The 27,793-nt window shown below is 46.1% G+C and overlaps 1 protein-coding gene across 2 annotated transcripts in view; it reads left to right on the top strand.

The window, feature by feature from the left end:
- Positions 1–18,478: 18,478 nt before the first annotated feature.
- Positions 18,479–27,793, top strand: part of BDNF (brain derived neurotrophic factor) — a 39,382-nt gene continuing 30,067 nt past the window's right edge. The window contains exon 1 of one of the 2 annotated variants that reach the window (XM_051622087.1): positions 18,479–18,594. The gene's annotated coding sequence lies outside the window, so the exon portion shown is untranslated. Of the gene's footprint in view, positions 18,595–18,696; positions 18,715–27,793 lie in introns of those variants that run through there. The other variant, XM_051622088.1, reaches the window with a different exon arrangement.

Genomic DNA, 27,793 nt, shown 5'->3' with positions numbered 1-27,793 from the left:
GTGTCTGGCTATGCTGAACTGCTTCTGAGGTTAAGAAGTGAAGCAAAACATCTGAGGCATGTTACTGAAATACTAACCAAACCCTCAAAAAACGTCTGGCTTCCAGGTCATTAAAATGTTAGGAATAGTTTTATGGCAGATCTTGGAATCTGTTTTTTTCTGAAGCTGCTTACTCGTCCCCTTCTGCAGAGCAAGGAAACATGTGAAAATTCAGTTTCTCTATGATGGCAGTGCTAAGCTGATAGATGGTTTGGAGCAGCCCAAAGGATTGTCAGCTTCCTTGTAGCTTTGCAAAACTCACCTCAAGCCACCAAGTCACCAGGCACTACCTTGACAATATTGATTTATTTTTTTTTCTCTCTCTTTCAAATGCTCGATTGTCTTATCCCAAGAAACATTTTCATTGCTAAGAGTCTTCTGTGATCGAAAATCCCGACTGAGGTGACATTTTCCAACTTGTCTTGTTTTTTGGTGGTGTTTGTTGGGATTTTTTTCCTTTCAGCTGGAAATGCATACTGCTTAGGAACTGGCTGCATGAACAGTCATCTTGTCCTTAGCGAGGCAACACCGCAGGAAATCCTTTTCCAAAGAAAACAATAGAACAGTGTTTAACATTAATGTAGGAACTTCAAAGATCCTATTGGCTTGTTATTTTTATTTTTTCATAATTTCTAAGCATTTCTTAAATTCTGATTTATTTTATATAGGTGCCGAAATATTTTTAATGTTTCTCTTGCGATGACTGACTGTAGCCACAGCAATGACTTGGAAAATGGTTCTTGTCCCTTCCAACAGCAGTGTGAAAAAAAAAAAAAATCACATCCCTGGGGTAACATCCTTGGAAGTAACACTCAGTCCTTCTTATGTGATGGGAAGATGTGACTCATTACAAAAGTGAAAGCAGAAGTAGGAAAATATTATACGAATAGGTTAGGTTTCAGTAATGGTCATGTCTAGGACTTTTCTCTGTGATGATGTTTCCATACAGAAGTGTCAGTGATGATTCTGGCTGCTAATGCTGCCCCCTCCAATTGATTAAAGCACAACAAAACGTAGCAGTATTTCCTAATAAAATGGTAAAAGTATGTCATGGCAATTCGACAAAATCTCAAGTGGTTGATCAGTCCCTCAAAAGTCTATTTTGCCTCTCCCTCCCCCCACCAGATGCTATGTTTCTGATCACCTTTGAAAGCAAATGGAGACTAGCAGGTGAGAGTTATTACAAACAACCCTAAAGATCTGAACTTGTTGCCCTTTCCTCGATCGAGGCAGGCTTGTTGCTTGATCTGCCAATTAACAATAGTCCTGCCAATTACCCCTGAACAAGAAGTGGCAGCCTCCAGCAACTCTGGGAGTGGGGATCCTGCTCTTCTCAAGTGCTTCCCAGAGACAGCAAAGCAGGCACCACGGCAGCATGATGGGCTTCGTGTAGGACCTTGTGTCCTCTCCTCTGAAGAAAAAACTCTTGGCATTGCCTTTGCAGCACTAGGTGGCTTACCTGTATTGGTGTTCATCTCCACAGGTAGCATATCTAAATTACATATATTGTGCATGTAGTCTGCCATGACAAAAGGGGCATTGGCTTGTAAATGCAACCTTGCTTTGACTGAGCTTTCTGCGAAGAACTGCAGGACATGCAGTTGGAAAGCAAGTATTTGAGGGGTTTGGGTTTTTTTCCTCTTTTGATTCCATCTGCCTTTTTTACAGCTACTGAAACTGAAATCAAACATACTGGTCAACCAGCCCTAAACTACCCTGATGGGATGCTGTGATGGCAACCTCAGCAGCTGCATGGCTCAGTACTCATAGCAGGTATGGGCTGACACATCTTGACTAAGAGTGCTTGTGGGCTAGAAAGGCTCACAACTTTAAGTGATTCAAATAGGGCTGGAACATGATTCCCGTGGAAATTTCTTTGAGGATAGAAGGCAGGTATGGCCTTTGCAAGAGCAGTTCAGTCTGGGAGAGGGCTCTGCATAAGGGTTCCTGGTACCTCCCTGCTCTATCAGGTGGCAGCAGCCTCAGGGCATGTCCCTCCTCTAAAATAAAGTTCATTGCTTGGTTTGTACAGAGGGCTGTGTGGTAGGTGATGTAAAAGCGTGCTGCGTGTGCCTCTTTTAGTTTTTGCTCTTTACTTCTGGGTATAAGCAGGACACAGCTGCTGCCCATACTAGCACTGCACATTTATGTTTCCACCTGCTTGAAAGCCCCAAATCCATTTTTGTGAATAAACACTCCAGAGAGGCAGCTTTTCCATTTCAGAGATGGAGAAACTGAGTCACACAGATAAGGAAACTATTCACTTGCACCTGTTGCAAGGGCCGATAAAACCCAGGTCTCTTAGCTTCTAGCTATCTGCTCCAGCCACAAGTTCAGAAGGAAAGTTTTCATTTTTCCATGACCTGTAGGGATCGTTGTTTTCAGACAGGATCCAGCTGTCTGTGGCAGAGGAGAAGGGCAGCTGTAGAAGGAGCAGCAGTCTGTTATGTAAAACATGATGTGGACTCTAAACTGTTCACCTAAAGCAGCAGAGTGGCTGTAAAAAGGTCTCTGTGGAGGCTGAGCTGTGAAATGCAGTGTCCACACAGGGATGTTGGCAGGGCTGGGGGATGCTCCATGGCTGACTGCCACTTGTGAGGTCCTGGAACTGAACTCTACACTTCTTCATGTCTGTGATAAAAGAGGCAGTCCAATGCTCAGGAAGGCAAGATTACTTTAACTAGAGATGAGCTTACAGATGGATCCCTCAGCCATCGAAAAGCTTTCGCTTTTGATTGATTTTTCTGTGGGTGAAGCAGGGTTGCTCTCTCATGTGGCAGTTTTGTTCTGGGGGTGGTTGGTTGCTCAACCCTTCTCCAGTAACGCTGTCACTTCCTAATAAAAGTATTGATTTGTAGATTTGGGGTGGAATACCTGGGACAGCTGTCACTCTGCCCCAAAATCATAAATCCTCATGGTCTTCCTCATCTGTCAGTCCTCCGTGACTACAGCGAGAGCTCCTTGGAGAGATGAATCACCAAGACTCATAGGTATTCACTCGCTGTGTTACAGCTGCAGCCCACTCTGTGTGTTGTCCAGGCACTGTTTGTCTGACATAAACAATAGATAAGATGTCAAACATGCAGAATTGTTCTAGAAGGAAAGAGCAATGATCTGCAGAGCTCCAGGTTTTTTATTTCCTTTTAAGCTTGGAAATTAAATGGGGGGGGGGGCAGGTTTCTCTAAAACTAACACAAACACTGGAGTGGTTGGCAGTTTTCTTTGTGCATATAAAACATGTTTCAGTGCAGCAGGGAGAGAGATGCCATTAATACCTGATACCAAGCATGCAAATTACTCCTGGATTTTGAGTAAGTAATTTAGATCCCCTTGGTTTTTTTCCACAGTGTTGTCTTCTATTTATCAGTTTCTTCCTTGTATCTCCTGGTTTGCCTGCTTCTTCATTCATCATTCATTTACAAAGCCATTCAGAGCATCAGAAACCAATTTCCTCCCTGAACCCAGTCCTGTAACAAAACAAGGCTTCCCCGCAAGCAAGCGATGTTATGAAGATGTGTGCTGTTTTGAACAGAGGAGTGTGTAGCAGGAGGTGGATTAAGACTAAAAAGACGCCAGACTCTGCGTTGCACAGACTAAGTCTTGTCTTCAGCTCAGCATCCCTCCACAACACAAAAGCAGATGCTCTCCACTTTGTTGTCCTGCACACGTCTGTAAACCGTCATGAAACGATATGAGAAGCTAACGGACGCTGAAGTTTGACTTGCACTTTTACTCTCTTCTCCTCAATTCCTTTCTCCAATTAGACAGCTTAATTAGCCCAAGCCCACCCAACAAGTGGTTGGCTAGCAGCTGCCCATCCCGTGCATGCTGCTCTGCTTCTGAATCACTGTCTTGACTGAGATCCAAGGGCTCCGCTTTACTTTCCCTCCGGGGTGTGCGTGTAGGAGCGTGCGAGCGCACTGCAGGCAACCTGCGTGTCATCCCTATCTGCAGATAGCAAATGTAAATTACCAGGGCTCTTACACAACTGCTGCCTCACATCTGTACAAATTGGTGGGTCTGTTCACTCCCCTGAGTGTTTGCTCCAGTGCCTCTACCCAGCGAATCCCCACGGCGCAGGACCAGTACGTCCTGCAGACAGAGCATCACATCCTCCCAGCATCTCCGAGAGGTAAGGAGTCCCTGCTTCATGTCTTCTCTGAGATAGGATTGGGTGGTGGGTGGCTGGTCCAGGAAGGCATGGGGAACTGTGAAGGAGGTTAGGTTTAGAGCAGAATTTTCCTGGAGGGCTCACCTTGCTTGTTCCTGCCTATCTCACCAGGACCTGTGTCCTCCATAGACCATGCGTGTGTAGGAGGTGAAGGTAAAGGAGTCTGAGGTTTGCACAGTTATGACAGCCCTTATCCCATGCACTGCTCTAAGTTTATTGGGACAAACCCTGTAACTTCTTAGGACTTAGCCATTGCACTGCATCTTGCCCATGCATCTTGAGAACTTCATCTTGAGAGTGGTTCAGAGCGTTTTTGCTATTCCAGCTGTAGATTACGTGTGGCAAAAAATAATTACGTCTTTAAATTATTTCTGTCAGCTTCTGTATTTTGATACTGCTTTGCTTTTGATAAGACTGAAGAAAAATACTGCCCACACATTTCAGATCCTGCTTTCACAGTCTCATTCACTCCTATAAACCAAGGACAGCCATGCGTGCGGAAGGGTCACATCTGTAGGAGAACATGGCACAGACATGACATTCTCTTGACTTTTTCACCCTACTTCATACAATAATCTTCCCAGCCATTTTCTCACCATAGCACCCCTGCTGACACCCCTCCTCCAGTGAACCTCCAGGGAAAAGGCTTCAGATAGCTCTTTCAAACTTACAGGGTCGCAGGAGCTGAAGAAGACCATTTCTTGTGCTGTTGCTCTCAGTCATTCTGTAATCTTTTGGGTTTCTTTATATAAATAGCCATCTTTCCATTCTGATTTATAATCAGATGCATGTAAATATGTGTTACTTATACGTGTCAGGAAAGGTTGGGATGCAGTAGTTCAATATGATGCCCACACAATGTCCCTGCTTTACGGAGCCATAGTGCTTACATCAATGAAAGCCTTTTCACATGACAGAGCTCTTGCTGACTCTGCAGGTGCTAGCCCACCACCTCTTCTGCTCAGCATCCTGGTGCTGACAGGAATGTACAGTGGTGAAGGGTGGCCATTTCCTGCCTGCCTCCCCTCCTGTGAGTGGGTTGTAGGACACATCAGAGCATGGAGTGTGACCACCAGCTGTGTGTCTGTAAAGTAAAGTTGGAAAGTCTTGTCTGAATCCCAGTCATGACTGCTTTGGGAGGGGAAGCAGGTTATCGAGGGCTGAGATCCAAGCAAGAGGCTCTGATTTTAATCTCTTCCTAAGAATTTCGGTCTACACTGTAGGTAACACCTGGAGGTGCCTCCTCTTGCCTGCAGTCCAGATGAACCCAAGATACCTGAGCTCTGGTGGCACCAGCATCTCCCCAGGTGTTGCTGGACTGGACTGGCATAGCACTTCCCACTGGGGCCTTCTTGTTATCTCACCCAAGCCACTACACTGCCCTCTTTGCTGCTGAACCCCAACAAACACCTGTTCACCTATGAGCAATTCCTGGTTTTCAGCCAGAAAGCTGCAGAGCTGGGACAGCCTTTATCTAGTCCATCCTGATTCCTTGTCCTCCAACCCTACCCTGTTTCCTCTTTAGGAGGCACACATGCTCCCACTGGCTACTGTGGTTGGCCCAGGAAGTGCAGGTTTCCTACCTTCCTCCACAGAACAGCAGAATTAAAGGCAGCATCTCCACTGCCAGCACATGCCTCCAGGACAGGTGCTGCCTCCAGGGCTTCACACGTGCCCCGGACATCAAGACACACTTGCCACTGCCTGCTTATCTCAGGTGCTTCTTGATTTTGATAGTGCCTACATAGATAAAACAGGAAGACTCTCTTAAGACATCAAATGTATAAAGTAGTGCATATAAGGATGAGGAATGTTAGTGACAGAGGTTGAACATTGTAGTTAGTTATTGCACATGACTACACATGTAGAGCTCCCTGTACTGCTGGATTTCAGAGCCAGTGGGTTATTCATCAGCACTTCTTGGCTATTTATATTGGTAAATGACAGGAACTAAGCTGTACTAATGAGTTTGCACAACAAAAAGCCTTTATCATAATAAAGAATTAGGTGGGGAAAAAGTTTTTCATTAGCTTAATTTAGTTATCAATAGAGACAAACAATCGTTAGAGTGATTTGAACAGGTTTTGGTTGGTTTTCTTCTTTATTGCTTCTCTAAGAGGCCCAAGGCATGTGAGACAGATTGTGGTCCAATGCAAGGTGGCTCAGCTCCACAAAACCGTGGAGCCATGTCAATTTAAAGCAGCTTAGAACCCAGACTGCACTTTTCAAATTGCATGCAAGAGGTTTTACTTTGCTTTATGCTATTAATTAACTATGTAAGTTTTGTTTCAATTGCTTGATCTTACCATCAGTTTTGCCTGTGTTAATCTACTCCAAAATACATTTTTTGAGAGGCTCAGTGGTACAGGAAGGTGTCATGTTAAGATACAGTGATTTATATGCTGCTGATTACATTTAAATAATTGAGAAGTACTGGTATTCTATGACTTTCTTCTTACCTACTTTCTTGCGATTAATCATTTGTCTTTCAGCCTGTGGTTTTCCTTCTAGATTTTACTCCCAGATTTTTTTCCTTTGGAGTGTTGCCATGTATTTTATATTTAGTGGGGATTACTCCCAAGCAAGGAATGTTGAAAGAATCGTGAGAAACCTGAGATTAAGATAAATGTGAGATTATGAGAGACAGCATCTTCACAGCAACTGCATCTTTCAGCCAACAGTCAAACCCACCGAAAGGCAGAGAACATTTAGGCCAAGTCTCATTTCAGTCTCATGTAATTGCTCAGACCTCAGTGACTGAAATTATTAATAAAGATAGCCATCTTGAGGTTTCCTGACAAATAACTTGGAATTATCACTATGGTAGTTATCTGAATCTTCACACTTCTCTTCCCTGGTAGTATCTGTGTTGCCTTCTCCTCCTCATGGAAAACAGGCTGCAGAAAAAAATGAGTCACCAATAAAAGATGGGAAAATATTGGCATATGTCATCTGCTCTTCAGGCCTATGCTTTGTCCCAAGTGCTGATTGATTAACAGTCCAATCAAGGAGGAAAGACTGGCAGCACAGCAGGGCATGGGATGGCTGCCATAGCAAGAAGGGCCCCTGCCATGGCAGAGGACACAGGTGAGACTCGCTGCCAGAGCCCACACAGACACACGTGCTTCCAGCTGTTCCAGCACAACACACCCCAGCATGGGTGGGGGCTCAGGGGACAAGCACCAGATGAGGAGCACAGCCACTGTAGCCTCCCAGGCAGCAATGTCCTCCACAGCCAGGTGCTCCTAGAGCATTTAGATAACTTGATCTCCTTCTATGACGAGGTGACTTGCTTAGTGGGTGAGAGAAAGTCTGGGGATGTTGTTACCTGGACTTTAGTAAAGCCTTTGACACAGTTTCCCACAGTATTGTCCCAGAGAAACTGGCTGCTCATGGCTTGGACAGGTGTACGCTTCCCTGGCTGGATGGCCAGGCCCAAAGTGTTGTGGTGAATGGAGTTAACCCAGTTGGTGGCTGGTTAGAAGTGGTGCTGCTACCCAGGGTTCAGTGTTGGGGCCACTTTTCTTTAATATCTTTATCAGTGATCTGGACAAGAGGTTTGAGTGCATCCTCAGTAAGTTTGGAGATGACACAAAGTTGGGCAGGAATGCTGATCTGCTTGAGGGTAGGAAGGCTCTGCAGAGGGACCTGGACAGGTTGAATTGATGGGCCAAGGCCAATTATATGAGACTGAGAAAGACCAAGTGCTGGGTCCTGCACTTGGGTCACAACAACCCCGTATAATGCTACAGGCTTGAGGAAAAGTGTCTGGAAAGCTGCCTGGTGGAAAAGGACCTGAGGGTGTTGATTGACGGCTGAGTGAACATGAGCCAGCAATGTTTCCAGGTGGTCAAGAAGGCCAACAGCATTCTGGCTTGTATCAGCAATAGTGTGGCCAGCAGGAGTAGGGCAGGGATTGATCCCCTGTACTTGGCACTGGTGAAGCAGCACCTTGAGTACTGTGTTCAGTTCTGGGTCTCTCGCTACAAGAAGGACATTGAGGTGCTGGAGCATTTCCAGAGAAGGGCAATGAAGCTGGTGAAGGGTCTGGAAAATTAGTCTTATGGGGACAAGTTGAGGGAACTGGGGTTGTTTAATCTGGAAAAAAGAAGGCTCAGGAGAGACCTTATCACCCTCTACAACAACCTGAAAGGAGGTTGGAGTGAGGTGGGTGTCGATCTCTTCTCCTAAATAAGAAACTGCACAAGAGGAAATGGCCTCAAATTGTGTCAAGGGAGGTTTAGATTGGATATTAGGAAAAATTTCCTTCCTGAAGGTGCTGTCAAGCACTAGAAAAGGCTGCTGGGGGAAGTGATTGACTCACTGTCCCTGGAGGTATTTACAAGACGTGTAGATGTGGTGCTTAGGAACATGGTTTAGCAGTGAACTTGGCAGTGTCAGGCCAAGGGTTGAACTCAATGATCTTAAGAGTCTTTTCCAACCTTAACTGATTCTATGATTCTATTCTATGATTTCACAGCTCTTCCATAAAACCTCTTCCCAATTCATTATCCCAGGATGCAGGCCACGGAGCAAATGCCCAAGAAACACGTTGTGCCTTACAGGTGAATTTTAAGACACACAGTGTGAGTTTGAGAACGCTTAAGAGCTGGAAAATCTGATTGCTGTTCTCTTGCTGTTTGCCCAAGTCCTCTGCATTTTCTTCTGGTTTTTATACAAGTTGAACAACTGAAGTTGTTTTACCCCCAAATTAATGATTGCTCCTTGCCAGTGTTTTGCTGCAATCTGAGTGAGCACATATCCTTAATATTCTGGTGCAAATATTTTCACGTGGATCTTTTCCCAGTGTAATATACCCAACGGGCACAGGAGAAGAGTCATTATATACTTCTTAGAAAAAAAGTGTTGGGATTGCCAAATCTTGACCAGCATTATCATTGCAGGGAAACTGCTTAGGGACCAAGCTGCAATAGCAGAGTAATTTACTGGCAGTTTAAATGCTCCCTGCCTCAGTTTTTCTTTTTGTAAAATGGACACAAAAATGTCCCTCAAAGCCGTTAAAGAGAAATTCAGGTTTCTGAAAGATTTGGGAACTTTGTTTGAAACAAAATAATTGAATGTGATGTTTCTACTGATCAGGGGTGTAGGTGTATGCAGTACAGACCCAGGGATAAGTTATTTGCCTAGTTTTGTGGAATTACACTTAACAGCGTTATTACCCACCATTCATACACTGGTCAACTAAACTAGGACATGATCTGACAAGCAGACTCATTCAATCAAGCAGATTTGTTTTGTGTTTTTCCCACCTCTCTGTAGTTATGGAATTATGGTTGAAAAAATCTCAATTTGAAGTTGTACTTCAAAGTATTTATTCTCAACTATAGAAGCTGCACTCTTCAGAGTTTTATCTTTGTTTCTCCAGGAAAGCTGGTATATGGCAGCTTGTGACATTTCCATTGTGAAAGATCCTTAACATTAAGCAGTTATTTAGAACCACAAGCCTTTGCCCTAAGATACATATGGTTGCACTTAAGCTGAAATCACCACTTTATGTTAAAAAATATTGTTTTCATCATAAAAGGTAAGTGTTCCCAGAAGTGTATTAAAATGCTCAGAGATACAAAAGAGAAATATTGGAATTCAATCTTGGGTACCAATGTAAAAATATTTAAATACACTATAAATTGTGCAAATCCAGCACTGTTCACTGAAGAATCTTTCAGGTTATTGAAATACTTTCTGTTCAGTAAGAGACACTAAAAGTAATCATGCCATTTGTGTGCTGTTCAGTGTTAGAAACACTTCTCGATAAGCTTATTCAATAAAGCTCCCTGGGTCACAAACAAAAGTTACTTTGGCTCCTATGAGGAGCAATTAGAATAGGAGAGTGCAGCAGAAAAGAAAGAGGAAGGGGAAAACATGTATATTATATTTAGTTCAACTCCAGTAGAGGTGATGAAAGACAGAAAGGACTTAGGTGGCTGAAATGGATTAATTCACAATGACATCTGCACACCTGAAGGCTTCATATGTACATTGCATGTAACAAAGGTACTGACTCAGAGCCCATGCAGGAGAACATCTTTAAGGTAAGCAGGCAGCATTACAGGAGGCACTAAACTAATGTAATGGTCCTTCTTTGCTATTCTAGCTCTAAGTCTTGGAAAAACAAAAGCCAGTTTTGTCATCTCTGCTGGAACAGAAGACTTGCTAATTGCTGCTCAGTGGAGGTTTTGCCAGTGGCCCACCTGTGTCAGGTTATCAGGTAGAGCAAAAGGAAGGATGCTGCAGCAGTATGTGGGCTGCAAATGGAACAAACCCAACTTCAAATCTATGATGCAAATAGAAAAGTAGGAGTAGCAACAATATTTTTTACCAGCAACTTCTAACACTGCTGAGTTTGATACATCTATGATACAATTCTAAATAAGCCTCCACAAAATTTTCCTCTGGACTTGCCTCTATCTTTGGGCAGCTTCATTTTGGAAAAGGATCTCAGCTCCATTACTTCAGATTGATTGAGAACAGGCATAGCTCACCTAAATAAACAGTGCATCTAAAGAGATCTGTTTTGTTAAGTGTGTAACTGCTCTCATTAGCAGCAATGAATGACCCTATCAAAAAGTTAAGCAGGTGTGACAGCACCACGTGAGGCAGAAACATTGTGCAGAAAACATCGTGCAGAAAACATCACAAGACAATGCACATGGTTAAAGCTGTATGCTGACACCCCTTAGCCCAAACCCGTGCTTACAACTCTGCAAAATATTATTTTTCCTATAGAAATTCATCTGTGCTCTAATTGAAAGCTCTACCAGTCAAATCCAGGACCTTCTGATTTGCCATCAGAAGTCTTAGCATGAGTACCACTGTTTTCTTGAGCAGCATATTTCTAAAGCTCTCAGTCTTGCTTGCCAAACTGGGATAGTGAGACCACAGTGTCTAGCAGGTTGTTTGTCCCCCAGGGCTTCAATATGCATTTTGCAGTAAATGTTTTTAATGTACCTAGTGTTAACGGATCCTTGCAGGAGAAGCTTTATTTATTTAGGTCAACATTAGCACTGTTTCCTGGCTGTTGTGAATACTGTCTCAGGGGGGAATTTGTTTATCATTTTAGTCAGAAAATGTCATTTTAGCCAGAAAATGTCAGGATAAAAATATACTGGACAGTTGCAAACATAGCTGATATGGGTTTTTTCAGTTAACTCAATGCAAGAGCTTTGATGGAGGCTGTCATTGTACTAAATGTCCTTAGTTTGGTGGTAGCCTCAAAAGATTTTCTCTGCATTTCTACTTTCCTTTAGTGTTTTTCTCCTACATTACTATTTCCCTGCTCCCCTCTTCTTCTGTTGTCATCTCACCTGTTTTCTTTTCTTTTTACACAGGGGACTTAAAGAGAACACAGTCATATTTGAAAGAGTTCATCATAAAAATGCCAAGACAAAGTCAAGGGTCGCTCTTACCCAGAGCTCACCAGCATCCCTCAGTAACCCTTACACAATATGCACCCAGCTCCTCTTGCTCTCTCCTAACTCAGTGTATAATTTCTCCAACAGATATTTTGTTCTTAACAATAACACTTTCCATCATGCTCAATAAGGTTCAAATACGCAGCTGTTAGCGAGAACTCCCATGGAAGCTGATAGGGTATTTGACTGTCGAGAAGTAGATTAACATGATTTGCGAGATAGTTTCTTTTTAAACATTAACTTAGAAAGGAACTAGAGTATGTGTTTACTTTTCACTTGTAAGTACAATTAAGGCTAATCCCCTTTAGTTTTATAAGGGTATTTCTGTACTGAAAATGCTGGTGTCCTTTACTAACTCAGAACTGTACAGAACAGCATTTAAAAACGTGATGAGGTGGTGTTGTATCTTATTTTGTTTGTGGTTGTTTTGCATGTTTGCTTTTCTTAAGGAAATTGAAGAAAGAATCCATTTTACAAGTTGCTGTGTCCATAAATACTTTCCCTGTGGTTACATGAAGCAAGACATAGTGTTTATTGCCAAAAGAAAGGGTCCCCCACCATGGCAACGAAGCCTGTAATCAGGTTGCAATAGTAACAGATTACTGCTGTCTTGTTTCTTTTCTCTCCAGGTTCTGATTTCTCTCCCTATCTCTGGTTTTATTCTAGTAAGAGATACCCGGTGGCTCATTTTGCTCAGGTCATCCAGGAGAACTTACATGGGGCAATAGTTTCCATTACATTTATCTCATCTCCTGTCTTTTGCAGCTAACCTACATGAGTGCCACCCAAGCGGAGAAGGCATAGTCTGAACTACATTTGCATCAGTGGTAGTTTGAGAAAAACAGCACCTTAATTCTGGAAGTTTTCCTGAAACACACCTCTGCCAGGAACAACCAAAACAGTACAAAACTTTTTACAAATAAATACCTAGTGCAAAATAATCTGACCTGCTCTTAAACCCTTGCTACAGCCCCAGTGTGCTGCAAGAGCAATGCTGAGGACCTAGAGCAGCCAAAAGTGCAGAGCAAAAAGTTTCCCGGCATGAGCAATTTGGTGGCTGACAGACCCACTCTTACCTCTGCCACCTTTCCTCCCACTCTAGCCTGCACTGTCACCCTCACCATGAGGAACACTGGCCAAGATGCCTGTCTCAAGGTGTTTACCACAAACACCTTGGGTAATGGAAAGCCTGATGTTCACCTGACTTAAATCAGGTGTGGGTTTCCTTGAGGGTACTGAGCTTGAGCCACTTGCGAGTCTCTCTCTTGGTTTTACCAAGTGTGGGCATGAGCTTGGCACAACTTGTGATCTTTTAAAAGTCAATAGGCAAAATGCTTCCCATTGATGCTGACACTGAAGCCCCTCTCCTGGGCTGCTGAGCTGAGGTGGGCAGGAGCCAAGGCTCTCTTCTGGCTATGGATCCACCATCCCACTTTGGAGGTCTCACCTTCTCTTCCCTCCAAACCTGTGCTTGGAGGCAAGTCTGTGCCAAGCCTTTCTCTGAGGTACCGACACAGCAAAGCACACTTGCTGCTGCCTGCCTACTCCAGAGGATTTCCTGGTGCTTTGAGGAGACTGTAGCAAGCTGAAATGTTCTAGCACTTTAAGGAGGACTAGGCATTGGTGGGAGGCTTGTTTAGTATCTGAGTGGGATCATGACTACGATGTTCATCTGCATGTTACCAGCATGGAATATACGCAGTTGAGAGCGGCTTGAAGACGAGTAGGCTCAGAAAGAAAGGAAAACTTCCAGGGAGGGAGGAGGCAGAGTGAAAGACTGCTAACACTTGCAGCATGAAGATCAGGGAAAAGATGGAGATAGAAGAGTGGGATAATCTGCCAGAGGAGATCAAGTACAGAAAATCAACACTTGATGGGAGGCTACCCTAAATATGTACTGGGAGGATGGTATTTACCCTCCAGGCACTAGCAGGGCAGGTGCCAAATCCGCCTGTTGAAGAAGCAGGAGGTTACCAGCCAAACTAGCACACAATGACCCCGGGGGACCTTTCTTTCAAACACACCATTAGATTGCTGGCATGGAGAGAAGTTGGCAGCCCCGTTTCACACCAGCGGTGATGTAATATAACTCTTATTTCAGAAGCATCTCCATAAAGTTGACAGCTACTGTTATTGTCTGTTTCTGCTCGGTTTGCTAACACCAGTGTTTGAGGCGGGTTTTCAGAGATCTCTGAAGGAGCAGCCTGTGCTTAATGGGTGTAAGGTGTCTTTTAGCGTGTGCTTAGCAGTCACCCACACATTTTGGTAGTCTTTTATGTATGTGAAATGAGCCAGCCAGTAATAGCTCATTGTTTTCCAAGATGTTTTAAGGCAAGGAATAAATGTTTGCAACTCACTTCGGATTTTGGGGTGTTTGGCAGGTTGGTTCACAGCACCCTGACTTTCTAGCAATGCTCCTGCAGTATTCTTCACATTCTTTTGCCTAAGAGAGAGGAAAATGTATGACTGATTCCCACTTAATTAGGCCTCATCTGCTAAACAGTTGTGTCAGTATTTACATACGAGTAGTCCCACTGAAGTCAAGTCCTGCAGCTGTATACTTCATCTGGTAACAATGTAAATCCAAGATAAACAGACTTGGAACAAGAGATGTGCATTGCCTTATATGTATGAACTACCTGAATATAGTAAATGCTGTGCTGTGTCGTCCTGGCAAAAGCTAACAGCTATCCTGTTTCAACACCCTGTAAATGAATCACCTGATTATTAGTTTTAAATTATGAACCAAACTCTTCTCGCTAGTCCTGACTGTTACTGAAATGTAGGACTTGTCAAATGAGTAACTTTAAATCAATTGTGCCCCTCTACGGTAATGAGAAGAAAAAAATCCTCTGCACCAACTCACAGCAAGTGATTTTTCGTGGCTGGATCTCCCATGGTATAGGGATCAACCTTTGTAGAGAGAACCTAGCAGGAAACAAGGTGTAGGGAAAAGAAATAATACAATCATTTAGGTTGGAAAAGACCTTTAAAATCACCAAGTCCAACTGTAAGTGGCTGGAAACCCAACAGAAAAACTGGGTTTAAACTTACCCCACCCCTTTTGTAATGCCTTTCTTGTGGGAATCTCTCAGCTGTCTGTCAGCTCCATCTTTCTGTGCATTGACTAATGTCCCACCTTTGCTCTGGTCTATCAGAACGACTTGGGCTGATTCTCTCACCAGTGAGGGTGGAAGGATTGTGATTGCTCTACAACTACCTCCTCTCCTTCTGCCAGATAATTCTTATGTTCTATGGCATCCCATAATACCCTACTGATGACCTTTTCTTCTTCCACACACTTTGGTACTATCCTCTTGATTACCGTGCCTGGTTTTTAATTAATTATTTCAGGCTGATGTGATTGAAGCAATTGAAAGTAAACTATCCCCCTAACAAACACGTGCTTTATTTGGTCTAACAAGCATGAGATGGGTTATCAGCTGTCACCTCTCCTTAGTGAAGTAGGTGGAGTCATTTTGTGTTATCTTAAGCAGAAGACTTGAGCAGGAGCCCTTCTAGTTAGCTTTTTAAAGGAGTAGCTTTGCTTGTCAACATGACCCTTTCTTTATATTACTGCAAATCCTGTTAATTTGTGCTGGAAAATGCAACTGGACAGGACTGAAATGATAGGACATCCAGTTTCTGCTGTGACTCTCCTAGGAAACTCTCATGGAAGTTGTTTTTTTGTAAGTTTAACATCACTATATTTAACGCTGTAACCTGGAAAAGGGTTCTTCTGAACATCCTCAAACAACTGAGAAACTCACCAGGAAATTAAAATATCTAGCAGCTGATGAGATGAGAAGTAGAGGAGGAATAGTGCTGTAGATAAAATACCTTCTTACAAGTGATACAGCTGGAATTACTTTATCAGTGAAAGACTATGTTGCTTGAGCTATGAAATAAGTATGTAGAAACATCTCTTTTGCTGATAGTGCATCTCTGTAAAGTTCTCTCTATCCAAAACTGCTGAAGACTCCATGGAGTCAGAAATATTAAGTCTCAGATACATATTTGTCTAGTCAAAATGTGAATTCTGTGACTTACTACCCAAAGCAGATATTGCTATAGTTATTTTACTGCCCTGAGGGAGACACAAGAGCTATATGCTTAGAAGACTGTGAGAAAGCAGAACTTGCTGCAAGCCCACTTGTTAAAACACTTGTGGATTGTTGGGTTTTTTACCTTTACTGTAACTTAAAAGGGGATATTCCTGCCTAGTGTTAACACTAACTATGAGTACTTCCAACTGCTGGAAGAAAACTTCAGCTTCCTGACTGAAGATCAATACTTAAGGATGGGGCTCAGGTGACAACTGATAGGGTGATCTGATGGGTGCAGCCTTACACCAGCAACAGCCTTTCTGAACAGCTTTGCCTGTTGCATGTCATTCAGCAAGTATGTAATGCTGGTGAAGGGATTCAGCAGTACTCTTCAGGGCAGCTTTCCTGGAGACCACTTGACTTCTCTTCTAACACCTTGCCCCCAGGACAGCCGAGGCAGGAAAGTACCAGCTGTACCAGTCTTAGGGCAGCATCTGCTGGTTATTGCATGGATCAACATAAATGGTTGTCATGGAAGAGGCTGCTCGTTTTGGCTCCCAGGCAGAGGTACCTGGGACTCGGGGAGGGGGTGAGGGAAACGGGTGCTTTGGATAGGAACGACCTGTAAATGTCACTGTCCCACTCAAGCAGGAGAGAAGGGAAGCGGATAAGGAGCTTCTGGGTCTTGGTCTTGCTTTTTCCTGTTATGAGAGGCAGCACTCACAAACTTTGGAGAGCCCAGGTTCAGTTGGCTGCTGTTCGCCTCCAAAGGCCAAGAGCCCCGCACCAGCCTCACCCCCTCCCCGCCCCACACACGCTCCGCGCTGGTGTTCCCAGGGCCGGGAGAGCCGGCCGCTGACAGACACATCCGAGATACGGAGACAAAATGGGGGACGAGGACTTTGGGAGAATTGGCAGGGATAATACCGAGGGCTCGACCACCTCTCTTGGGGAAAGAGGCGGCGGTTGCGCCCGGGCGGGTGTTTTTACGCGGCAAGCGGGGAGGAACGGATCAAGCGATGGAAATAACGTCCGGGAGGCCGGGCCCGGGGGGGCAGCTCGGAGGTGCGGGACGAGCCCGGGAGAGGCGGCGGGCCGGGGGAAGGGGAGAATGGGAAGGCAGGTCCTCGGGATGCGCTCCTCTTCCCTCCTCCTCCTGTTCTCCGGCGGCGGGGTCTCGGAGCGGGGCTGGCGGGACAGCCCGCCCCCGGGCTGCGGCTCCCGGCGAGGGCAGAGCGAGGAGGGGGGAGGGAGGAAAAGTGTGCTGGGAAGTTGCGGCTCGGGAAAGGCAGGGATTTCCGAGCCGCGCTCGTCTTGGCAATTGTGCCATGCTCCTCTTGTGGCAGGAGCTAGTATGCAACAAGTCCCTGGAGCACTTCCCGTGTGAGCGAGAATGAACGTGACATTTAAAAAAGCCAAATGTTTACTTACCTGTCACCAATGCAAATCTCCAGAGCCAGCTCGTCTTGCACGGCCCCAGGTGCGAGCCGGGAGGTGGAAGGAGAGCGGCCGGGAGTCAGGGCTCATTACACAGCGCGCCCGGCCGGGAAGCACTTTCCTCGGGAACTTTCTATCCCGCTCCGGTTTCCTGGGAGGCGGCTGCGATCACGTTTTATACCGTGTTAGTTGGTAACCCCTCTCATTCATTAAGATCACGTAAGAACTCAAAGGGAAACGTGACTCTGAGCTAAGGCGTCTGCGTAAATCTATAGGTTTTTAAAACTCCCTGCCAGTCGCTTTCTGTCTTCTGTAGGCACCAAGGTGGTGGAGAGTTTAAGCTTGCGGATATTGCAAAGGGTTATTAGATTCATAAGTCACACCAAGTGGTGGGCGATCCACTGAGCAAAGCAGAAGTTCTCACATGATGACTTCAAACAAGACACATTACCTTCCAGCATCTGTTGGAGAGACTGGATTTTAAGACACTTCTGTCTCCAGGACAGCAAAGAAACAATGGTGAGTACCAATAAAAAAAGCCTATTTTTATAACTGGAGAGAGAAAAAAAAAAATTTGGAGATGTTGCTTAACGACAGTATCTATTATCACGGGCTCGGCTTTCTAGTACTTAGTATACCAAAGCGCGTAACCCGCGGAGGCCGGAAGATTTGTGCTTTAGACAGTGTAACTTTAATTGCAACGCTCTTTGATTTAAGGCTGCGATTGGAACCACCGCGTTTGAGAAAACTTGGAGCTGCCGGCGACTTGGCTGCAGCCGGCCGCTCGCTCCTCCCGGCCGCCTCCTGCCCTCTCCAAGCGGGCGCGGAAGGCGGCTGACGCCCGCCGTCAATGGGTGGGGGGGGGGGCTGCGTGTTAGGGGGGCACCTCCGCGCCCCGCCGCGGAGCGAGGGCCGGGCATTGCCCCGGCGGGGGGGGGGGGGGGGGGGCGCGGAGCGGCCGCGGCACGTGACCGCGCGCAGGGCCGGGGCGCGCAGCGGGGCGCGCAGCGGGGCGCGGCGGCGGAGCGGCGGCGGCAGGACCCTGGACAGAGGCGGCGGCGGTGCGGGGCGGGGGGGAGGGGGGGGCGGCCTCACACCGCTCCGCGGCCCGCCCCGCTCCGCGCCCCTGCGGGCTCGGGGAGCCGCCGGCACTTGGTACCGACTCCCCCCGTCTCCGCTCCGCCATCCCCCTTCCCCGGTCCTTCCCCTCCCCTCCCCGCCCGCCGCCCTCTCGCCCCGCTGGAGCTGGGAGAAGTTGAATTCCTAGCGGTGCGGGCTGGAATAAGGAAAAGGAGAGGGGGGGGGGGAGAAAAAAAAAAAAAAAAGAAGAAGAAAAAAAGAACAAAACAAAACAAAAAAAAGAGAGTCTTGCAAGCTCCGGGGGTTGGTTTGACGGTGTCAACTTTGGGAAATGCCAGTGTTTATCTCCGCGATCTAGCCACTGCTTGTGGTGTTAGCTGTGACTAAGGTAAGAGGAGGGGTGACCCCCCCGCCGGCATCCCCTCTCTCTGTGGCGCGGGGATGGGTGCCTGCTCTTTGCCTAGTTTTGTTACCTCGCTGACTGCTCGGTGTGTGGAGGCTAGAAAAGGTAGGAGAAGCTTGATGAGATTGCACCGCGAGTTTGAGTTAAGTTGTGCCTGATTTAATCTGGGAATCTCGTTTCTCTATGTGCGTGTGCATGCTTTGGGCAGAGATGCAACTGATCTTTACCTAGATGAGCAGATGCGACGGATTTATTTATTTTTTCTCTAGCTAAGGATGCAAGTTGATTTTTGCATAGCTAAAGAGATGCAGCTGAGCTCTAGCTGGCAATGTGCACAACTGATCTTACACAGATAAAGAGACGCAGCTGATCTTTACCTACATGGAGATGAGCTGGTCCCCAGCTTGAGGGATCACTGATGGCCCCTCTGTGTACGAACATACGACTGAACGGGAAAGCCGTGCATGTATTGCTGATGATCCGATATCCGCATCTACTTTGCTATAATTAAAAGGGGGGTGTGTGTGTGGGGGGGAAGGTGTTTGACAAGCCTGAAACCTAAACGCAGCCCCCCCACCTGGAGATCATTCGGATAAGGTTTTCTGTTCATCTCCCTCCTCGATTTGGCCTCCCCCCCCTTCCCCCCCCCCCCCCCCCCCTCCTTCCGATCCTTCCTACGTAGAAATGTAGCTAATAATATTTAGTCTCCGGGCTAAAAATAAGCTCTGGAAAGTCAGCAGTTTGGCGGAGCAGCGGCGCTAGCAGCAGTGCTCGCAGGTAGAGAAGCGCTGGGGGTCTCCAGCTCTGCACGGAGACTGTGCATTGATTCTCCTCCACCTCCTTCGCTGCTGGGGAGGGGTCTCTCCCGCGGAGGAGGGTCCGCACGGAACCGCGCTGCCTCCGCCGCCCCGCTCCAGCCGGCGTCCACCTCCCCGCCCGGGGGGGGATCCCGGCCGCGGGGAGCCAGCGCTGCTCCCCGTCCCGGGGGACCCGAGGGGCGGCCGGCAGAGCCGGGCGGCCTCCGCACCCCCCGCCCCGCGGGCGCTTCCTGCGGCAGAACCGGCGGCGCCCCGCGGCCAGCCCCGCTGCGGCGCCGGGCCCCGCCGGGGAGGGAGCGGGCGAGGGAGGGAAGGAGGGAGGGAGGGATGGATGAAGGAGGGAAGAAGGAAGGAGGATCCCGCGGCCCCGCCGCCCCCGCCTCCCGCCGGGCTCCCGCTCCGGCTCGCACGTAGCGCCGCCGAGGAGGGAAACCCCCCGGCAGGCGGGGGCTGGCACCGCCGCGGGGGAGGGGGCGGCATCCCCGCCGCGCACCGCGCAGCCGGGCGGAGCACTGCGCGTCCCGGCCGGGCCGTACCGGGCCGGTGTGCGTGTGTGTGCGTGTGTCCCACCGCCGCCCCCACCGCGGTTGCTACAGCGACCGCCTCCCCCCGGGGCATCGTCCTGCGGAGATGGGGGCGCGGTGCCGGGGGGGAGGCGGGTGGGGAACGGGGATACCGCCCCTCTCCCGCCCCCTCCGTCCCTCCCTGGGAGAGGCCCGTCGCCAGCAGCCCCCAGACGGTGCTGCTCGCAGCCCCGGGGCCGGTACCGGCACGCACAGCCAAAATGGAGGTGCTGCAGGACGGCACCGGGGGCGGGGGGGGCACCGCCGCGGAGCTCCCACGAAAGTCGGTCACCTGGCGGCTTTTCTGCGTTAGTATCTATTCGTGTGGGGTTTGGGCTTTTTGGGTTGGTTGTTGTTTTTTTTTTTTTCAGTCATTAAAGAAAAAGAAGTGTGCTTCTCTTCTGGAGATGCGCTCACCGCGGCCTGGGCTCCCTGCCGCCCCCCCGGGCCCGGCCGTGGCGCTGGGTGGGAGCCCGGGGAAGGGACCGGGCTGGTTCCCGCCTTGTATTTTTCCATTTCCACTCGGAGAACTTGCGTTTGCTGGGGCTGCCTGTGAGGGTGCGATGAGAGGCATTTCTCGGGAGCTCTAAGGCGAGGAGAAACTAGACTTTGTGAGTCTCGGAAGCATTCAGCAGCAGCAGGCCGGATAAAACTCCATGCACCTCTTCTGCTGTATGAGTTCCATGACATTCGTAATGAAACATCCTCTGACCTTTTTTTTCACAGGGGAAAAATTCAGGTGGTAGGGCTAATATTTGAATACATCTAACTGTGATCTAGTGGTGATAAGCCCTACTAAAACCCATCCACTTCCCAAAACAAATGGTTCTGTTATAGGAGAGGTTGCCAAGGAGCTTCTATTTATACGAATTTTCCACTCCATGGATAATTTTGTATATCTTCATATATTTTAATTTTACACCCATTACTTTCTTACCAGCTCTTAAAAACTTCTTGCTTTCCCTTTTTTGCCTCTGTTGTGTTTGTGTTGAATTCTAATCATTCTCTGCAGAGATGCATGGGACGGACGGCTGCTAACAAATGACACTGGGCCATATTTGGTCACATTTGCTCACAGTGACTCATACCTTAATCTGCAAGTAGCTTTATTGATTTTAGTACCTAGTATTTCTCCAGGAGCTGTCACCACTGGGTTGGTGGTTCGTCACCCCCTTCCATTTCTTATGGTTATGATACTGTAAAATGTCCAGTCTCCTTTGAATACTTTTTCATCCTTCAAAGTTTTGACGTGCAGTCTCTCTGTCTGCCTTTTTAAAGTTTGCTTGTATTTTACGTGAAACCACGAATGTTGTCTTCAGTGGTTTGGTGCCTGTCAGGTACCAGTGTCCAGCATGAGATGTTTTTTTGATGTGGTGTTTGACGTAGGCATGGTCCCTCTCCAAATTTGTCATTCTCAGCACCTCTCCATTTGGGTAACGGCTTGGTTTTCTGTGTCATTCAATGATTTCCTCTTTCAAATGGTCTGATAGTTCTCACTATTTATTTTTAGTGGCCCCAGTTCACAGGCATGTATGCTGCAGGATTATGTCTAGCATTTCATTAGTCTGGGGTGGCTTGATGCACACATTTGCCTTTTTACAGCAAGTAGAGTTTTGTTTCTTTATCACACCGAGAATGTTGAGAAATGCCCCAAGAACATGCAGACTGGCTGCCATTTAGTGACCATACTTTGGACCCTAAATGCAGTGACACACGATTGCCCCGCCATGAGAAATTCTGGAAAGGTGGATGAATCCCAAGGGACAAATTTTCCTCAGAGCTGTAAGTCTACCATGAATCACTGTGGTAAATCACCACTGAGCACTCAAAAGAGGAGGCTGCTAGAATTTTTTTAATCAGGTACGCAAACAATGAGAACATCCATAAGATTTTGGGAGATCTAGTTCATTCCTCTAGCAGAAAATAGTCATGGCAAGTGCTGTAAACAGCATCTGTAAGCAACAGTACCTACGAAGTTGCTGAAAATCAGTAGCTTCCCTAGGTCTGGAAAAGAGGTAGCACAAGGTAAAATAAACATGGATAGACACTTTCACGGCTCTCTCCCCTTTGAGCTAATAAGAGATTGGCTAAGAAACTGGGGCTAGCAAAAACTGGCTTGCCAAGATGGTCCTTGAAATGGACATGATGGCTTTTGGGGCATGAAGAACTAAAAAGTAAGAACTGAGAAGTGCAGGACTGGTTTTGTAATCCTCATTTTCAACTGTGGTTGGTGACTCCAGCTAGTAAGACAGACCACAGAATATGGGCAGATGTAATAAGGTAATACTTGTATGCCTAGAAGTAAGATTTTGAAAGAAATGAGGGTATCCCATGTTTCCCTCATGTTTGGGTTTCCAAATGTTTTTCCACCTTCTTTCTGTGTCTCTCCCACCACATCATTAGGAATATTAAAATGCTCCAGCAGGAAAATGTCAGGGGACGTCCCCCAGTGCCCTGGGTGTGTGATGAGCAACTTTGCGTGCAAATCACTTGCCAACTTCAGTGAATCCCTACACCCACACGCCAGCAAGGTGCAGGGCAGGGCACTGACTTCTCCCATTAACTGAAAATATCTCTGAGACATGCTCTTGCAAAATTATAGCCAGGAAAACATACCAACTGACATGGAGTTCATATAACAACTGCCCACCCATTTCATTATTTCACAAATGTGTGATTCGTGCTTGTGAGCTGTCACCGTTAACATTTCCATCTGTCTCAATATTGCTTCTATTCTTAGTTGTTATGTGATAGATGTAGGTGTATGAAAAGGATTTTTCCCCCTCCTTGTGTCATGAAACAAAATAAGTGGAAGCCACATCTACGTATCCACGCGTTTCATGAGGGCAGCAGGAGCTACAGGCACCTTCGTGGCACTCCCATTACTAGAAGTAGAGGTGGAGTAAGGAGCACATGCTTGTGGCCTCTCACTGCTGCTAAAACATCATACTGAATGGGGAAAAACATAAATAAGTCAAACTCTAACTGCAAAAGAACGATATGGCTTTGATCTCCTTTTGAACATGCAGTTTGAGAGACCTATTTTCCTAGTCATGTAAGTATGGGAGTAACTTTACTTAGTCCTAATTGGTCTTTTCCTACAGTAATCTCAGAGGGTAAAGAGCTGTGACAAGAACTTCGTTGTCCAAAGGATTGAGTCCTCAGCTGTGTAGATATTTCCAGACCTGGAGCTTTCAAGGTACTCATTGCTTGGACAAACAGAAAACTCTCTGCACAACACAAGCAAAGCCTGCTGTTCTCAGTGCCTGAATGCCAACATTGGTTCCATACCTGTAGAAGTGAACAGTGTTTTCAAAACAGCCTCCAGCAAAAGCAAAATCTGGCTCTAGTTCCTTAATTCCTATTGTCATTCAAACTTCCTGGCAGAGAGCAAGCTCTTGTAGTCTAATGAAAAATGTTGTTGGAAGTCGCTAATGGATGTGACTGATTTTCACCCCTGGCACAGCTGGATGCTTCCCAGAGAGGCAGGGATTAGCCAGGTCCAGCCCACGGTGTAAGGTGGGCTGCAGGGGGTTGGCCCCTGCTCCTCCTTGGCTCATGGAGAGTCTCAGACTTGGGCATTTGCTGTAGAGCAAACTCTTCTGTTGGTAAGTGGTTTCCCCACAGTCCCAGGCTGTTGTATGGTCTCCTGTGGGGAACATTAGCGGTGGGACTGTAATGGACCAAAGTCTGGCCATAAGTGGCCATGTGTATACTTTCTCTTCCCTTTACCTTTTAGTGGTCTGATCTGTCTGTTGGGTTTTGGTTTTTTTTAGTTCCCAAAATAGCACACAAAACCCCAATTTAACAAGCGTAAACTGTACACTCTGGCCTCCAATTTATTTTGACATTTGGCAAGAATGATTACACAACACATTCGTTAAGTCATAACATTTTCACTACTTTGCCATTTCAGATCCTTATTGACTGTAGCACATGTGAAAATAATGAACTCATTTATTCTCCAAACGGAGAGTAGACCCCAAACCTCCCAAGAAAACACATTGTTTATGGACACAATGTATGCTGAGCCTTTTAAAGCCCTAAGTCTCACCTGCCTGTACAAAAATAATGGTTCATTTCTGCAGAGGGTGAGGGGCAGTTTATCATCCACTAAAAAGCTTATGGGGTTGTGCATCTCATCAGATAAGTTGTTTCTTTTTTCTTAAACAGTCTTTCCTCCTGACAAGCCTTTGTGGGACTCAGGAATAAGGCAGCAAACAATTATGGTAATAGGTAATTAGATGGACCAGATAAAAGCATTATGAAAGGGGGCTGGTAGCACCAGGATTACAGAAGGTGTGTGGGCATTTTGACATCCAAAAAACATTATAGATTTGGTCTCTGCTACCTCAGTCTCATGATGATAATTAAGAAATGTGGGTGTAGAAGAGCTCTTTGCATAGTTGGTTGGATTATTGCTGCAGTTCAAAACACAATTGGCACAGACACCCACATTGGACAGGATTGCCCTTTGATGAGGCAGATACTGACTTTTTAAAGCTGACATAGTTAAAATTATGTCTAAAGTTTATGGGGCCACAAGCTTCTGACTAGACTCCATTATTGTAACAAATGGTAAAATACAAGTTCCTGTACAGCTTCTGTGTTGCATGGCAGATTTTCCTAGTTCTTTTGCCTCTGCTTGTTCATCAAGAATATAGCGATGTTACCACACTCCTCTCTGAGCACCAAGCTCTCAGATGAAAAATACCATAGATTGAAGAAAAAAAAGAAAAAAAGAAAAAAAAGACATCCAAGCTTCTTTATAAGCTTTTTTTTGTTTTGTAAGAAACTCTTGTGAATGGTCAGAGAATGATGGAAGCTGTCTAGATGGGGACTGCTTGTGCCTAAGATAAGACATAACAGTATAGCTTAACGTAGTCATTCTTGCAGTGTGTTGTCATAAGATTAGAGACACTAAACCTGCACAGCTATGGAAATGTCAAAGTATTGACTTCAGGCCTGTTCCTGCATTCAGGTTTATTTATTCTTTTACACACTTCATACCTTAAAACAACAGCAATGGATGAAGGTTGTATGGTGGCTCAGTGGCCATTCTATATTTTTCACAGCTCTTGTTCAGGCTTTCCCTGAGGAACTAGAAAAAGCCATATGCTGACAAGGTGGACAGAGTTGTGAAAGCATTTGGCATTTCAAAACTGGTTTTTTTTTCTAATATTTTCAACAGAAACTCAGTTCCATATTGTTGTACAGAATATTCAAAGGGGCTTTTGGTGTTTCCCTCTAAAGCTATCATCACAATTCTGATAATGATATTTGATATAATATTCAGATTCAAACAAGATATATCATGAAAAGACAATGGATTCCAGGAGAACAGGTGGTTGCCAAAAGAAAGAGAAGAAGAAAAAAAAAAAAAGGCAGCTGATTTCTGACAGTAAATACCTTTTGAAACCTGACCAACTCTACTGAGAATGGGATGCAGTGAGAGTCATGAGCAGGGGTCAAGAGACTGGAGCTGCTTAGGCACTTAATTGGGTCTGTCAAATACGTGTTGATTCACATCTGCCAAAAGTTGATAAAACCATCTGAGAGGATATTTGGCTGAATTGTGTAAACAGGTACCTGATAAAATAGTATTTGCCAGGAAAACAAAAAGTCCTAGGAGTTTTTAAGGGAGGCTAAATTCTGAGCTTGGAATTTTCCAGTGGATGACAATACATGTCAAATATCTTTTGCTTCTGTACATCACTTGTGGTAGCCTGAAGTGGGATACCCCTTATTCTACTGCTGAAAATGTATTGCATCAGAGAGGAAAAAAAAAAAAATAGTGTATCAACTGGTTATAGAAAGAGTCATCCACACAAGGAGTGAATCTCACAGTATTTCCCGTATGAATACCTTTTATGTCCCAAATTTGGTTTATTGACTGAGTTATTCTAAGTCCTTATGCCACACTCATCATTCATCATGGTATTTAGGCACCTTTCTAAGTGACATGACTAAATATCTGTCACATATTTTGCTCTCTCGTCCTTTTCCAAGGGAACAAGCACTTGCAGTCTGGGGCTTTTCTGTAGTGTTATTTTTATTGTGAGTAAGTCTTTCACAAAGGCCTTGGTGGCGCAAGAGGTAAGAGTTTAATCATAGATTCAGCCAATTCTTCCCTTTCTTTGTGGTATTTGCTCTTACATCAGCAGTCGGTCACTCTATCCACTGTCTATTCCCCAGGCAGATCTGATTCTCGTGCTTTTCCCGCCCACCACCTGTTGTTTTCCTCTTCCCAAATCCTTCACCTAGACTCAGTCATCAGCTGCCCAACCATAGTCATAGCCCAGGATACCCACTGCTTTTCTTGCCTCTTTTTTTTTTTTTAACTCTTTCAAAGACCCTAATATCTCTGACTTCAGGGGGACTTTTAATCCCCCATCTACTACTGCCTTTGGCACCAAATAGTTATTTTTATCCTCTGCTTTCCCATCAAAGATTTCCTGCAGCATTCCCTAAAGAAAATTCTGCTGGCTCCCAAATTTTAAGGAAAAAAAAAGAAAAAAGTCTGCCAAGAAGGCTAAGCTCTTTTTAAGGCAAAACTAGAATGTTAATTTGAAATGGCCAGAATCTGATATTCATGTATCTGTAGGGATTTTCCAGACAAAGCAGGGAGAAAATTCAGACTAATGCAAGGCATACACTTCAGGCCAGCAGAAAAGCCAGTTTCTTTCAATACTGTTTTCTTTCAGGGTCTGTACCATCCCCTGGCAAGACAGCCCATCCAAGAGCAGCAGGGCAAGGCCAAGGCAATGTATTAACTCACCTCCTTGACCACCAGAGGCCATTTCACCAGCTGCTGCTTTTGTGTGGCAGCTGCCTGGGGCTCTGGTGAGCAGCAGAACTTCCCAACTCACCTCTGCCAGGGCTGTAAACATCATGATGATGATAATGATGATGATGATGATGTGTGTTATGCCAGTTTCCTCTCAGAAACAGAGTCAGGCAGACTTCAGCACATGCTCCTCCAGGACATACTGGGGATGATGCAGCCACGGAGCCGAGTCTCGTTTGGATCACTTTGTCTTTTTGTCTCTCTTAGTTTGGGTTTCCAGTGTGACTTGCAGGCTGGGGTAACCCAGGAGACTCCCTGCATAGGATCAGCTGTCCACAAGAAGCTGAGAATTGCCTTCAGTTCACAGAACTAATTGTGAGTGGACATTAATAGCCCCCTGCGTAGCACTAGCCTCTTGCTCTCTCTTGCTGCAGACCTGTAAGTGGTAACAAGCCAGATGCTGTTCCCACAGCCAGAGAAATGGGGTAAGAGGGATGGGGGACAGTGCAAGAACAGGGTTCAGAGGATGCAGAGCCCCTGATCTGAGCAATCATGAGGAAAGGCTGGCAAAGACATGGAGAGCACCTGGAAGAGGAGGTTGGTTGTGTGATATAAGGAGCCCCATTGAGGGCCTTGGGGGAGAAATGAGGCCGATGCCTCACATGCTCCACGTGCTCAGCCTGAACCTTTGTCATACTGTGAGTTTTGTCAACCTGTTCTCAAGCCTTGTCCAACCCCACCTTTGACTCTCCTAGAAAAAGGCAGCATGCATCTCACCCACTATGGGGGAACACAGGATGAAAGGTCCATCTTCTTGGCAAGCTGGCTTAGCAGTACCTCGACCATCTGTGAGAATGTCCCACCTGGCTACATCCAAAACCTTGATGGTGGAAGCTTCTTCCTTCCACCTTCATCTGGGCCCATGTTTTTCTTAGGATGTTAGTAAAGATCCATGGTTAGCTAAAAATCAATCAGCTAAATTCAGATGGAGGTCTAGGACCAGTTTGTCAAGCAGA

This window comes from Apus apus, chromosome 5 (genome assembly GCF_020740795.1).
Source record: "Apus apus isolate bApuApu2 chromosome 5, bApuApu2.pri.cur, whole genome shotgun sequence".
Classification (NCBI taxonomy): Eukaryota; Metazoa; Chordata; class Aves; order Apodiformes; family Apodidae; genus Apus; species Apus apus.
The sequence above is the reverse complement of the archived record's forward strand: the minus strand, read 5'-3'. Positions and strand labels throughout refer to the sequence as shown.